This window comes from Helicoverpa armigera, chromosome 23, assembly GCF_030705265.1.
Source record: "Helicoverpa armigera isolate CAAS_96S chromosome 23, ASM3070526v1, whole genome shotgun sequence".
Lineage (NCBI taxonomy): Eukaryota > Metazoa > Arthropoda > Insecta > Lepidoptera > Noctuidae > Helicoverpa > Helicoverpa armigera.
The window spans coordinates 9,473,027-9,484,892 of NC_087142.1; the positions used below are offsets into that span (position 1 = coordinate 9,473,027).

The 11,866-nt window shown below is 33.2% G+C and overlaps 1 protein-coding gene across 2 annotated transcripts in view; it reads right to left on the reverse strand.

Annotated features, from left to right (window-relative positions):
* The window catches only part of LOC110374027 (IDLSRF-like peptide), a 97,622-nt gene extending 93,209 nt beyond the window's left edge, over window positions 1-4,413 (reverse strand). For both annotated transcript variants that reach the window (XM_049837525.2, XM_064040864.1), the window contains exon 1: window positions 4,253-4,413. The gene's annotated coding sequence lies outside the window, so the exon portion shown is untranslated. The remainder of the gene's footprint in view (window positions 1-4,252) is intronic.
* Between the last annotated feature and the right edge of the window lie 7,453 nt (window positions 4,414-11,866).

The following is an 11,866-nucleotide window of genomic DNA, read 5'->3' on the forward strand; positions in this document are numbered from 1 at the left end:
ACAAATTGTACGTCATCCCTCGGGAATTCCTCATTTTCGAGAATTCATTATCGTATCATTTTTTAAAACGACACACAGCGCCATCTACAATCCATCAAGCAAACAATATTTTTTTGTTTTCCCTCGGGAATATCTATTTTTTTCGGGATAAAAAGTACCCTATTATTTAATCCGGACTTCTAACTTTACGTCTGCAAAATTTCAAAGCAATCGGTTCAGTAGTTACGGCGTGAAAGCGGAACAAACAAACAAACAAACAAACAAACAAACAAACTCACTTTCCGATTTATAATATTAGTAAGGATTTTAAATACACCAGACTACAAATACAATTTATTTTATTTGAACATTTTAGTTTTATGTAAGTAGTTTATACGTAGAGACAATTGTATTTACTATTGTACTTATATGTTTTATGATTTTAATAAACAAAATAGCATTATTTGGTAGCTATATAAACAAGTCTTAATGTATGTTAAACATAATATACATATGTAAAGATAACGAACATATAACAATAACAGTCTTATAAAACCCTTCGAATTTTGCCTGAGGCATGCTGTATTTAGACCGATCAATAGACTATTTATATTCTGTAAGTCTAGACCACTATGCTAACCTAACTTGGATATTATGAATGTCTAGTTCCAATATGGCTGCGAAACTTCAGTACTGGGGGTTTGGGAGCTTTTAGAAATTCATTTCATAAATTATATAATAACAGCTTTTAAGTCACATACCTACCTATTGAAATATTTAGTTATTGGGTAGTTTATTTAGTGAGAGTAGATACATAAACTTCTATTTTCAGTTAATTACAATATAAAAAAATAACTTTTAGTCAAGCTTTTACAGAATTTTCTCCATGCATAGCTTGCAATTTAGAAGATCTTTTTCTATAAAGAAATGACTATAATATCTTGTGTTGTTCTATGTCATAGAAAATTACTAAACTTATAGCAATTTCCGTTGCTCTGGATAATGTAAATGTTATAAACTTTTTGTAACTTTTCAACTGCTACCAATAGTCACCCATCCATTAACAGACCACACCCAACACAGCTTAACTTCGCTCTTCTAGGAACAATCAGCAGGCTTTTGTTTAGATATAGACAACAGCGTCAAATGACCTGTTACCCGACATTACGTATGCATGGATACATCTGTTAATACAAAGGCATCCAATTAATGCAAGTGTATAGTGGACAGTACACTTGTGACCAATAAAATGGGTCCGTTTATTTGGTTTGTTCGCAATAGCAACCGGTTATTGTGTCCTAACTTCGGTCTAAGATTAACTTCAAAACCTATATTCCCCTGTATATTTTTCAACATTGCAATACCATAGGTATAAATGATCCGTCCAATCTCATCTAAAAATTTTATAAAGAAGTGATCTACGAATCTCTGTTCAAAACCTCCAAGAAATACAGGCCGTTTAAATCCTTAGTAGATAATTAAAATTCATAGAACTGCCCTGATTTCTTGGCCGCCAGTGTACATAGTACCGCAATCTATGTATAATAGTTATATCTAGCAAATCTAGCAAACTAATCACAAAGCTAGACCGTCATACATAATAAATGTATATAATTTGATATCTTACATAATAAATGTATATAATTTGATATCTTCAGGCTCTAACCTAACCAATCAATCACGCAACAAAAGCGGTATCTATCTAACTACGCTTGCATAATAAACTACCCTAGATTATATTTTCTGTAAGCTTCTATTGTTTGGTTGAAGGATCTTCTGATACGGTGAAAAAGGTAATATTGGTCGCTTCTTTGAAATAGTTTAATAACACTGTTGTTCAACACTTGACTCAATAGTTTTTGATGTTAAGAGTTTCAAGATAATTGCGAAAGAGTAGCAATTTGCTTTTTGGAAAAAATAAAGTCTGCCTTCTTAAAACTTGAACACTAGTACCTACTTTTCTGATTGGAAAATCTTCCTAACCTGTCTATTCTGGCTGACTCCTAAAGGCTCGTGTAATGGCGTGGTTCGACCATAAAAAAACACGCTCATTTATTCTCGACAAAAAAAACTTTTAGAAATGTTGCTATAGCGAGTAGACCAGAAGAATGATTGTGTGCGTCACAATGCTACACTGGTGAAAGCCTTAGACCTCTTGGAAAGTAGCTCCCTCGGGACAGGTATATAACCAGGAAACTAAGGCTAAATTAATTTAATTAAACTTAACACCCCATGCAAACAGACAACCTACAGTCAGTAACAAAATGGACGAAACTTCTATCCACTGAACATAGCCTTATAGCCATGAGACTAGTAGTTATTCAAAATTAAACTTAGAGTAAGCACACTGCATACTAAATAACTGGCCGAAAGTTGCCAATTTTTTTTCTAAGAAAATCTTGATTCCAGTCAAACTTTTCAATTGGTCTGATACCGCCTAAATACCTGATCTTTGTAATGTACGTACTATCATTCATCTTCATACTGATTTATAAGCCCAAACTAACAATCGGCCGACTAAAAGTGTGCCGTGTACCGTACTCTAAGCCATGGCGTGTCGGGTCAAGCAATAACGTCCCACCATGCAATTTATATTACGACTTTAAATATTTTATGTTGACAACCATGAAATATGGTTGTAACGTGATGTTTTTGAATTTTGTAGACGTGTATTAGCGAATAAATGGGATTCCAGCTACGAAGAAAGGTGCTGAAGAATCTGTTAAGGTTGTAAATGAAAAATAATTGACGTCAGTTATTTTGAAGTTTTGTTTCAACCATTGTAAAATGTATGTACCCTACGAATTTTAAAAGCCGACCCCAACATAGTTGGGGAAAAGGTTAAGCAGATGGTGATGACCTTTTAAGTCGTTAAAAAAGTCACTTTTAAGTCGTACTTAGTATTATAGCTTAAGTGGCTTTTAGTGACCAAAAAATGTGCTTTAAAATGTACAATCATTTAATTCAAATTCTCAGCAACTTGAAGTTTTTTTTAAATAAAAGAGCTTCGAACGAACGCTGAAACTCGCAAGTCCGTTAAAGACGCTTAGAAAGGTCCAATTTTTTCAGTAAAAATAAAATGTAAGTAGTGAATAAGTACTTTTGGAAGAGCTCTTAATAAAATTCCCTTAATCGTCTCCTTTGACAAGTGATTTGGGTACAGAAAAAACCATTTGAGAGGAAAAATGTTTCTTTTAATTTCCGCGGTAATTTTATTACTCTTTGTGTGTAAATCTTTTAGATACTTATGCTACTTTATGATTCATAAATGAAGGGACCGATAATTTTGTAACGTTGGCAAAAACTGCTTCTGATGGTTTTAAAAAATGTTTTCTTTTTTAGGGAATTTAGCTTTAATAGCGAATAGTAATATTTAAATAAAATAAAGGCGTTGTTTAATAATTTCGTATAGGTATATTTTATTATACCGAATCCAGGATATACCTAATAGTTGTGACCTTTTGACAAACATGAAAAAGAGATATCAATTTATATTGCTTTCAGAGACCTATGATAACCTATTTGGTATATAGCTTATCATAGGACGCTTCTTCAATTTAATGAAAAAGTACGTATAATAATTTCATTTTCATTTTAAAACCTATGCAATGATACTGTATCGAAATCCTCGCGGAATAGTACAAATGCCGTCGCAAGAACTCTTCCTTCGAAAAAACATCACAAAATATAATATTGCAGATCCAAAACTCTTCCAAAATAATATAAACTTCAAACCGAGGTAATACAAAAGATTTTCATCTGCACAGTGGCACAAAAATACGTGATTTTTGGAAAAAAATACCAAGTTACTTGTTGATTAGCGCGCAACAGTTTTATCACGGTTCCTTTGTTATCGGGAGACGAGATTACGAACGTTTTCTCTTCATTTCTCTTCAGTATTTATTTGAGATTTTATCCAGTTTTCTTGTAAGATTTTCTTTTGTTTATTCTGGTTTGCAAAAGTTGTGAAATAAAAGAAGGGTAAAATTCGTTGGATATTTTATATGAAGAAAAACAACAGACTTATATTTTTTAGAATGCACCACGTTATACACCATAAACGCATTTTCCGTTAAATAATGAAAACTAACGAACGTTCTTTATTTGATATCCTTTTATTGGTGTGTATATTTATTTGATTTAGCCATACTTCATCAATGCAAATTCATCAGCCAAACATACATAATATTTTTTTATAAACATCAATTCAAAAATTACCACCTTCTCAATTTTTAATTAATAAAAGTAATCAAAAATATATTCTAAAACTTACCTCTAATTTGTTGGGCACCAAAACTCGCACGGACCGCAATCGTACACAGTGTTATTTTTTAAAACATTCAAAGACAAAAATTATTTATTTTGTAATATTGTTCGTTGGAACCGCGCGTCCGTGCCTGCGGGCCGTCGGAGCCGAACTGCGAAGACCTGAATACAGTTGCTACTACCTTTACCTGTTACATGCTAGGGGTGGATTAGGGGTGGGAACTTTACGGAACGTAACTGTTATTTTTGCTGAACCTGTTCCGTTCGATATTGCAGTAACTTCATCGATGGTGTCAATATATACTGGATTTTTTTTGTGGAAGGAAATATCGTGATTAAAAGACACTTTAAAATAATATGATGTTTTAAAGTTGTACTACATATACTGCATCAAGAAAGTTATTTTTATAGTAGTACTTTTAGAGTAGAGCATAAGCAGTTCAAGATATTGGAAAATATTTTATCCTACGATATCAATCATTTAACCCAACGCCTTGTAAATGTACTTTAGTTACTTACAAATATGATTAGTTTCAATATAGTAATCTCGTTCCAGAAAATATCTGTGATAAATAACAGTTCCAAAAGCCATACGGAATACAGTAACATTTTCTTTAAATTCTCGATTCCATCATTGTACGCCATCTGCCGCCCTGGCCATATTTTTATTCCGTTCACGTCACATTTTCCCACCCTATAACATAATTTAACCTACTGCTATCCTTTTCCTGCACAGTGCTACTAAAACGCAGCTTGTATGGGTGGAAAAGAGATAGGTATACTTCATTAATGTTGTCGTTAACAGCCGAGAGCGTGAGTCAGGCATCGCTAGGGTTGTTACTACGTTTAATTTTCTGTCGCCACGTCTATTTTAGTTTCCAAAATAATATTAAAGTTTTGTAAGTAGATATCGTGGATTGAATTAAATATAATGCTTTTACTCATTTTCCTTTGGGATTTGGGTATTTCTGGGAAGTTTAGTCATCGAATTTCGTGCCCACGTATTTTCATTTACTTAGGCAATACGAATATTGGGTTTGTTGTTGTAATAAATTATTTATTTTTGTGGGTGTGGGCTGATTTATTAGATTAAAGTACCATTTCAATATTCATGTGACAATCTGTCTGCATTTTTTTACAACAATTTTTTTGTTTGCTACATTAGAAGGCTCAGTATTTTTAAGCAATAAAATTATTATTTAAATGCAAACCAGGAAGTATCAGCCCTGTATATCGTAAGGCACATGTCGATTCAGGGCGGGGATAACAGTTTTCTCTCTATGAACGTCAGATTAGTTAATTACAAAAATCCCGCGGAAACAGCCGCCATGCTTGATCGTGATTCAGATTGTTTAAGCGTGTATGACTCTAATTTTCCAGCTATTTAACTAATTGTAGGATTAAATAAAGAATTGTTATGATAATTTTATTTTATTACGTAATTTAATTTGCGTTTTTGTTTGTACACTTTTTTTCTGAGCGCGTATTCAATTGTCACACTGGGCGTTTTTTACGTGACTAGATTTTTATTAGGATTTTTGCAAATTAAAATATGTATTTTAGTGAGAGTACATTAACATAGACTGAATTTAGGATTGGCACTGGCTTAAACTATGTAATTTTGAGTAAATAAACATATACTGAAAATTTAAATAAATTGCAAATAAGTTGTAAAAAACTTTACATAATTTACAAAAAATAAAAAATTGACTGCCAAGAAGAGTTATGTTTTTAATAAAAACCCAAGTGCAGATAAATAAAGTTTTCTAACAAGAATCAAGTAGCAAACATTGAGTTATTTACTATCAAAGAATAACTTTTCCAACTCTTGCAAATAATGAATAAAACTAACCGCAGAAAGTTAATAAATTCCAGTCAGATTTGCATTCTCCCACGCTCGCCTACAATACGCCTACATGCTCCAGGAAAAACTATTACTTTATGAAGTTCCTAGAACAATGTGGGCTCTTTATACTAACCAAACATGATTTGAATGATTGCATTTTACTGGTAGTTCGAAATTATAGGTTCTATGTTTGTATTGGTAAATAATATCCCGTCATTCTTCGGTTATTTATTATGGTGAGTTTTATTTACGGTCCATGCGGCGTGTCTTCTTCTTACATATACTTCTCTTTTTGGCGACTCTCACACACTCTTCTCATTCATTCTTTTCACACAATCCATCCATCGCTTCTTTTGACGTTCGCTTCCTCCTCCTCTTTTATATTCATTCACATTCATACTCAAACCTTCCACAATTATGATCCCCTTTCCTCTACTGGGATCTATTGTTTAGGTTCAGTTTAACTTTCATACTACTAAATACTTTGAATATATAATTATCGTTTCTAAATATTTTTTTTGTCGACATACTAATCAATAAAATAACTACATGATAATGCTTTTTATGGCTATATTAGTCTGTAATTTTATTTAAGAGCTTTTAATTAACAATTTAAGATACAATACCTGAAGAAATGAAACTTGCGTGAAAAATTAAGTGTGACGCCGCAAGTACAAAGTTTGAACTGTTTCAGAACTTTATTGCAATATATTCAGAATCTCTTAAGTTTTGCCGTTATTACAATTGCTACTACTAAAGTATGCTTATAAGTAGGTTGCCCATCTACTAACATGTTTATGGAATGTACTTCGCAAAATTGGGGTATAAATTCTGTATGAACTTTTTTATAATTTGATAAACTGTTTACTTTTTTACACCACAATATAGCACAAACCGTATTTGGGCTAATTCTCTGATCTATGATTGCCTCTCTTTTCTTTACTGGTTTTTGACGTTCTGTCTTCTTCTTCATTTTGGATATACCTATTATATGAAAGCCTATCCTAATATAACCCTTTTAGAAAAAAAAAAAATGGGCACTTAATGAGAATATTACTTTGGACATCTTAGGTATAGGCTCATATTTCAAACGGTTTAAGTGATTGAATCGTATTGATATATCAAAAGGGTTAACTAGGAAATAATAACAGTATTCTAAATTAAAATATAGATCATTTGCTTGGAAAATCTTGAACAATAGGTATATGGTCACCCTACTGATATAACAAGCGGAGAACTGAATTGTTTTACAACTATATTCAATCCCCGTTCTGCTCGTGTGGTTCTAAAATATTCTGAGTTTATAATTAGTTTATCGTAGTAGATACCATATTCTATGGAATATGATATAAATAACTGGGGCCTTACTACAAAAACTTAAAACCCTGTTTTACACTTGTCTAATAAAATTTTGGCTGCAAAATGAACCATATGTCAACGTCATAATTTGACATTTTTTTAGACAAGGCATAACCTGACGTTTAAAAGTTTTTGTGGTAAGACGGTTAATGTTTAATATTTGTTAAAAATAATTATATGCCAGTCTTTCTAATAAATATCGTCATGATCAGGCGTCCAAATCTGTTTACTGTACCACTGCAGGGTATAGGCCTCATACAGAGAATGAGCGTAAGAATAGATAAGTACTTGCCTATCCTGGAATCGAATCCACACACCCGTAATTGAGTGACATGTTTTAACCACTAGGCTTTTTAAATACTAAAACACAAATGACTGGAATGAAATCTGATTCATAGTCTTCTTTACATCGAGTATTATTAAACGGTTTTATTTAGCTCACCCCGTTTGTTTTATTCATTCTTGGGTCAAATTTAGAAATTGAAATTTCAGAGCCTTCCTGTTGTCAGATTGATCTGAAATTTGGTACACACCTTTATTTCCGATGACAATACAATATAGTAATATCAATAACATTGCAAATCCAAGATGGCCGCCGGTACAAAATGGCGGATAACGTAGGTTTTATCAATCCCATCAATGTGGGTATCAAATGAAAGTGCTCAACCAGTAGAATACAACTTACTATATAAAATTCAAATCCAAGATGGCGGCCTCTACAAAATGGCGGATAACTTAGGTTTTATCAATCCCATCAACATGGGCATCAAATGAAAGGTCTCAACAAGTAGAATACAATTTACTATGCAAAATTGAAATCTAAGATGGCCGCCGCTACCAAATGGCTGATAACAATTTTTAAACGGTTTTATTTAGCTCATCCCGTTTGTTTTATTCTTGGGTCAAATTTAGTAATTCAAATTTCACCCTCTTCCTGTCAACCGATTAATCTGAAATTTTGTATTCACCTTTTATTCCAATGACAATACAATATAGTAATATCAATAACATTGTAAATCTGATATGGCCGCCGGTACAAAATGGCGGATTACATATTTTTCCACAACCCCCTCAATATGGGTATCAAATGAAAGGGCTACACAAGTAGAATACTGTCAGCAACCCAAGCGGGGCCCAACAGGCCAAGGCCTGCCTGGGCTGCGGGATTGTTCGGAAGAGTTACCGTGGCCCTGGTACATAAAAGGCCTACGACGAAACATAACTATTTTTAGTCAGTAAGAGTCTGGCACTCCCTTACCGCTGCTGACCCAGGGAGGGGTCACTTGATGATTTTTGGCGTCGTTAAAAAAATTGTCTTGTTTTTTTAAATTAGATTGTAATAAAATATCAGGTAAGAGACCGTGTAATAATGATGCACTAAATGAATTAGATAGAATGAGGAATATTCGGTAGGCATTTTCATTAAATACTAAAAACTAGAAAATAAAAAATCGGTAAAAAAACTTTTAAGTCAAACGGTTTTATCTTATGTGCACTGAAAACTAGAAAATAAAAAAAATAGTTACTTACCTGTCAACCTACGTAGGTGGTCTTGGTCATATTAGACTAAAATAAAAACGTGGGGCCCCTCTAAAATCCTACCTAAGGCAAAGCATATCTTTATACTTTTGTAGATCATGAGCTCGGCGTTCGCTGGTGAAGCCGCTACGGCTGATTATTGATTGTCAAAATCTCCAGTTACGATTATAGTAAGTCGATGCAATCCACACCTATTATACCTCTAGAAGAAAGTACTACAGCAACAGTTAATGGGCCCCACGTTTTTATTTTAGTCTAATATGACCAAGACCACCTACGTAGGTTGACAGGTAAGTAACTATTTTTTTTATTTTCTAGTTTTCAGTGCACATAAGATAAAACCGTTTGACTTAAAAGTTTTTTTACCGATTTTTTTTTAAACTGACATTTATTACCGAAAATCTCTTAGATATCATATAATCTGCACATTGCAACTTAGGTAACTAAATATGTAGTTATTTAAACAGTGCTATCTAAAGCTTAGTACCTACAATACAACTGCAGTTGCAGTACCTAAACGCTTTGCAAACTGTTGCGATAGAATAACTTTCATCTGTTATTGCTGTTTGTAATTACTTAGTTATCTGCTACGAGGGTCAAACTGAAAGTTCTTAGAAAATCAGAAACTGGTTACATTAGCCAGTTATTCGTTTTATTATATGTTTTATTGTAGTGTTAGTACGTCGAACACAGCATTTGAGTCACCTCCGTTAAATCTTTTAATCATTTTACGGCACCAATCCACACTATGGAGTTTTTGAGCCTCAGTCAAATTATGAGGTATCCACCAGGCGCAAAGCTTCCTGACCGCTTAATGTTCGTGGAGGATTTTATGCACTTGACTCATAACGATGCCTAAGCTTGTCCGAATCTGCTGATAGGTCACTCTTCTATCAGTCTCTATCATACGCCGCACAACACAGATGTTATCTTCAGTCGTCGCCGTAGAAGGCCGTCCCTCACGTAAATCATCAGTGAGATTAGTGCGACCACGTTTAAACTCATTAAACCAGTTGTAAACAGTCGCACGAGATGGGGCTTCATCGTGAAAGGCCAATCGTAGTCTATCACAACTTTCTTGTTGACTTAAATGACATCGAAAGTCATAAAAAATCATTGCACGAAAATTTTCTCGTGTTAAATTCATGTTGACGTGACACAGACAATTTTCAATTTGCCGCCAAATCGTAAAACAAATGTCAAATGAATTAAAATATACTCAGTAATATTGGTAAAGAGTTCTATTTTCGAATTTTCGAATTATTTTTTTATTATATTGTTTATAAGTGGCCAGTTCTAAAAACTTTCAGTGTGACCCTCGTATGTTTAGTTGAGGGAACTTAGTAAAAAAACTTGCAAGTTTTAATAGTTTTCTTTAAGGTCTTTAATATTCTCCAATTCACAATCTCTATCATCTTTACCAGTAATACAAAACAGTTTTCTAAGAATAGTTAATACTCACTTAAAAGACTTTAGATTTATAATTCAATGTCATTGGCAACTTCAGACTTGTTATTCCAGGTCTCCATGCTATAACATTTTCTTCCGAGAGTCTTAAAACTGTTTTTACTATTGCAGGATTGTTCGAAAGAGTAATGCCCTGGTACATAAAGGGAAGAAGAAACATGGTGAGTTTTAGTTAGTAAGAGTTTGATACTACCTCACGCTGCATCGGCAGCGTCTTTTTCCACAAAAAAGACGTGTTAACTGCCTAACCACACTGAAACTTTTCAGGCTTCAAACTTCGAAGTAGTGTTTAGAAAACAATTTTTACAATCACCTAGTCCTATCCTACCTAGGCCTATCTTAACTTTTAAAATAAATTCTTTCGAAAATAGGAATTTCGGAGGAATACTTCGACGCCTGATCGATGTTCTTTTATATATGTTTTATGTTTATATATATTTTGTATATCTATAGTATTTTATTTTTAGATTTGTATAAAACTAAGTAGTTTAAGTTTGTATATATAGTTCGAAAAGCCAAATATCAAAATTGCACACGAAAACCACTGTGCAAAAGTGCTTATACCATACTAAAATGTTTCTGAACGGAACACAAAGTTAAACGCAACACCAACAGTATTCACATCATACTGAAAATTAGACGAATTTGCAATATGCATTATGCATTTATCAGAATAGCTTATTTCAACTTTAGCATCAACATTTACAGTGCAACTCTCAACCTTACCGACTAGACTTTAGAGAACATTTTCGCTTGTGTTGTTACTGTGACTTATGTCATATAGTGGTGCATTCGTATTTAACATCAGAAGCTGAAATAGGTTTTATTCACGACCCTGTTATTACTGAGTTTACAAATGAATGTGGTGTGGCTGTTTGGTTCTCTTCTGCATGAATTTGTTGGTATTGAAGCGAGATATAATTTGCATAAATCGATACATTTGTGTGTATTTATGCGAGCTTATTTATCATGACTAACTACACCTATGTTAACTTAGATGGGGAGCTGGTAGACACTTTTGAATAGGTATTTTAGGCAAGCTCTCTAAGTTCTCTATACTCCTCAGATGTTTTACGGTTGCTCGTTTTTGTAACAGTCCATTATTTTGCAGTTATGCGCTTCGTTTAGTCAACGAGACTGATTAAATACTTACTATCTTGATAACGGATTGCAAGTTTTGTCAAAAAAGTAAATTGAATGACTGTGTAAGGTACAAGCATTTGAGACATTTAAACTTAAATAGTTGGTTATAGTTGGTGGTGTAATAGTGCTAAACTAATTAAAAAAAAACTAGAGACGGGTTATATTCCTAATCTAAAGTAACATTATCTTGCAAGGACTTACGAGGCAGCTCGGCAGTCATTATTACAAAAAAATAACTTCACAATAGATTATAATAAAACAACACCA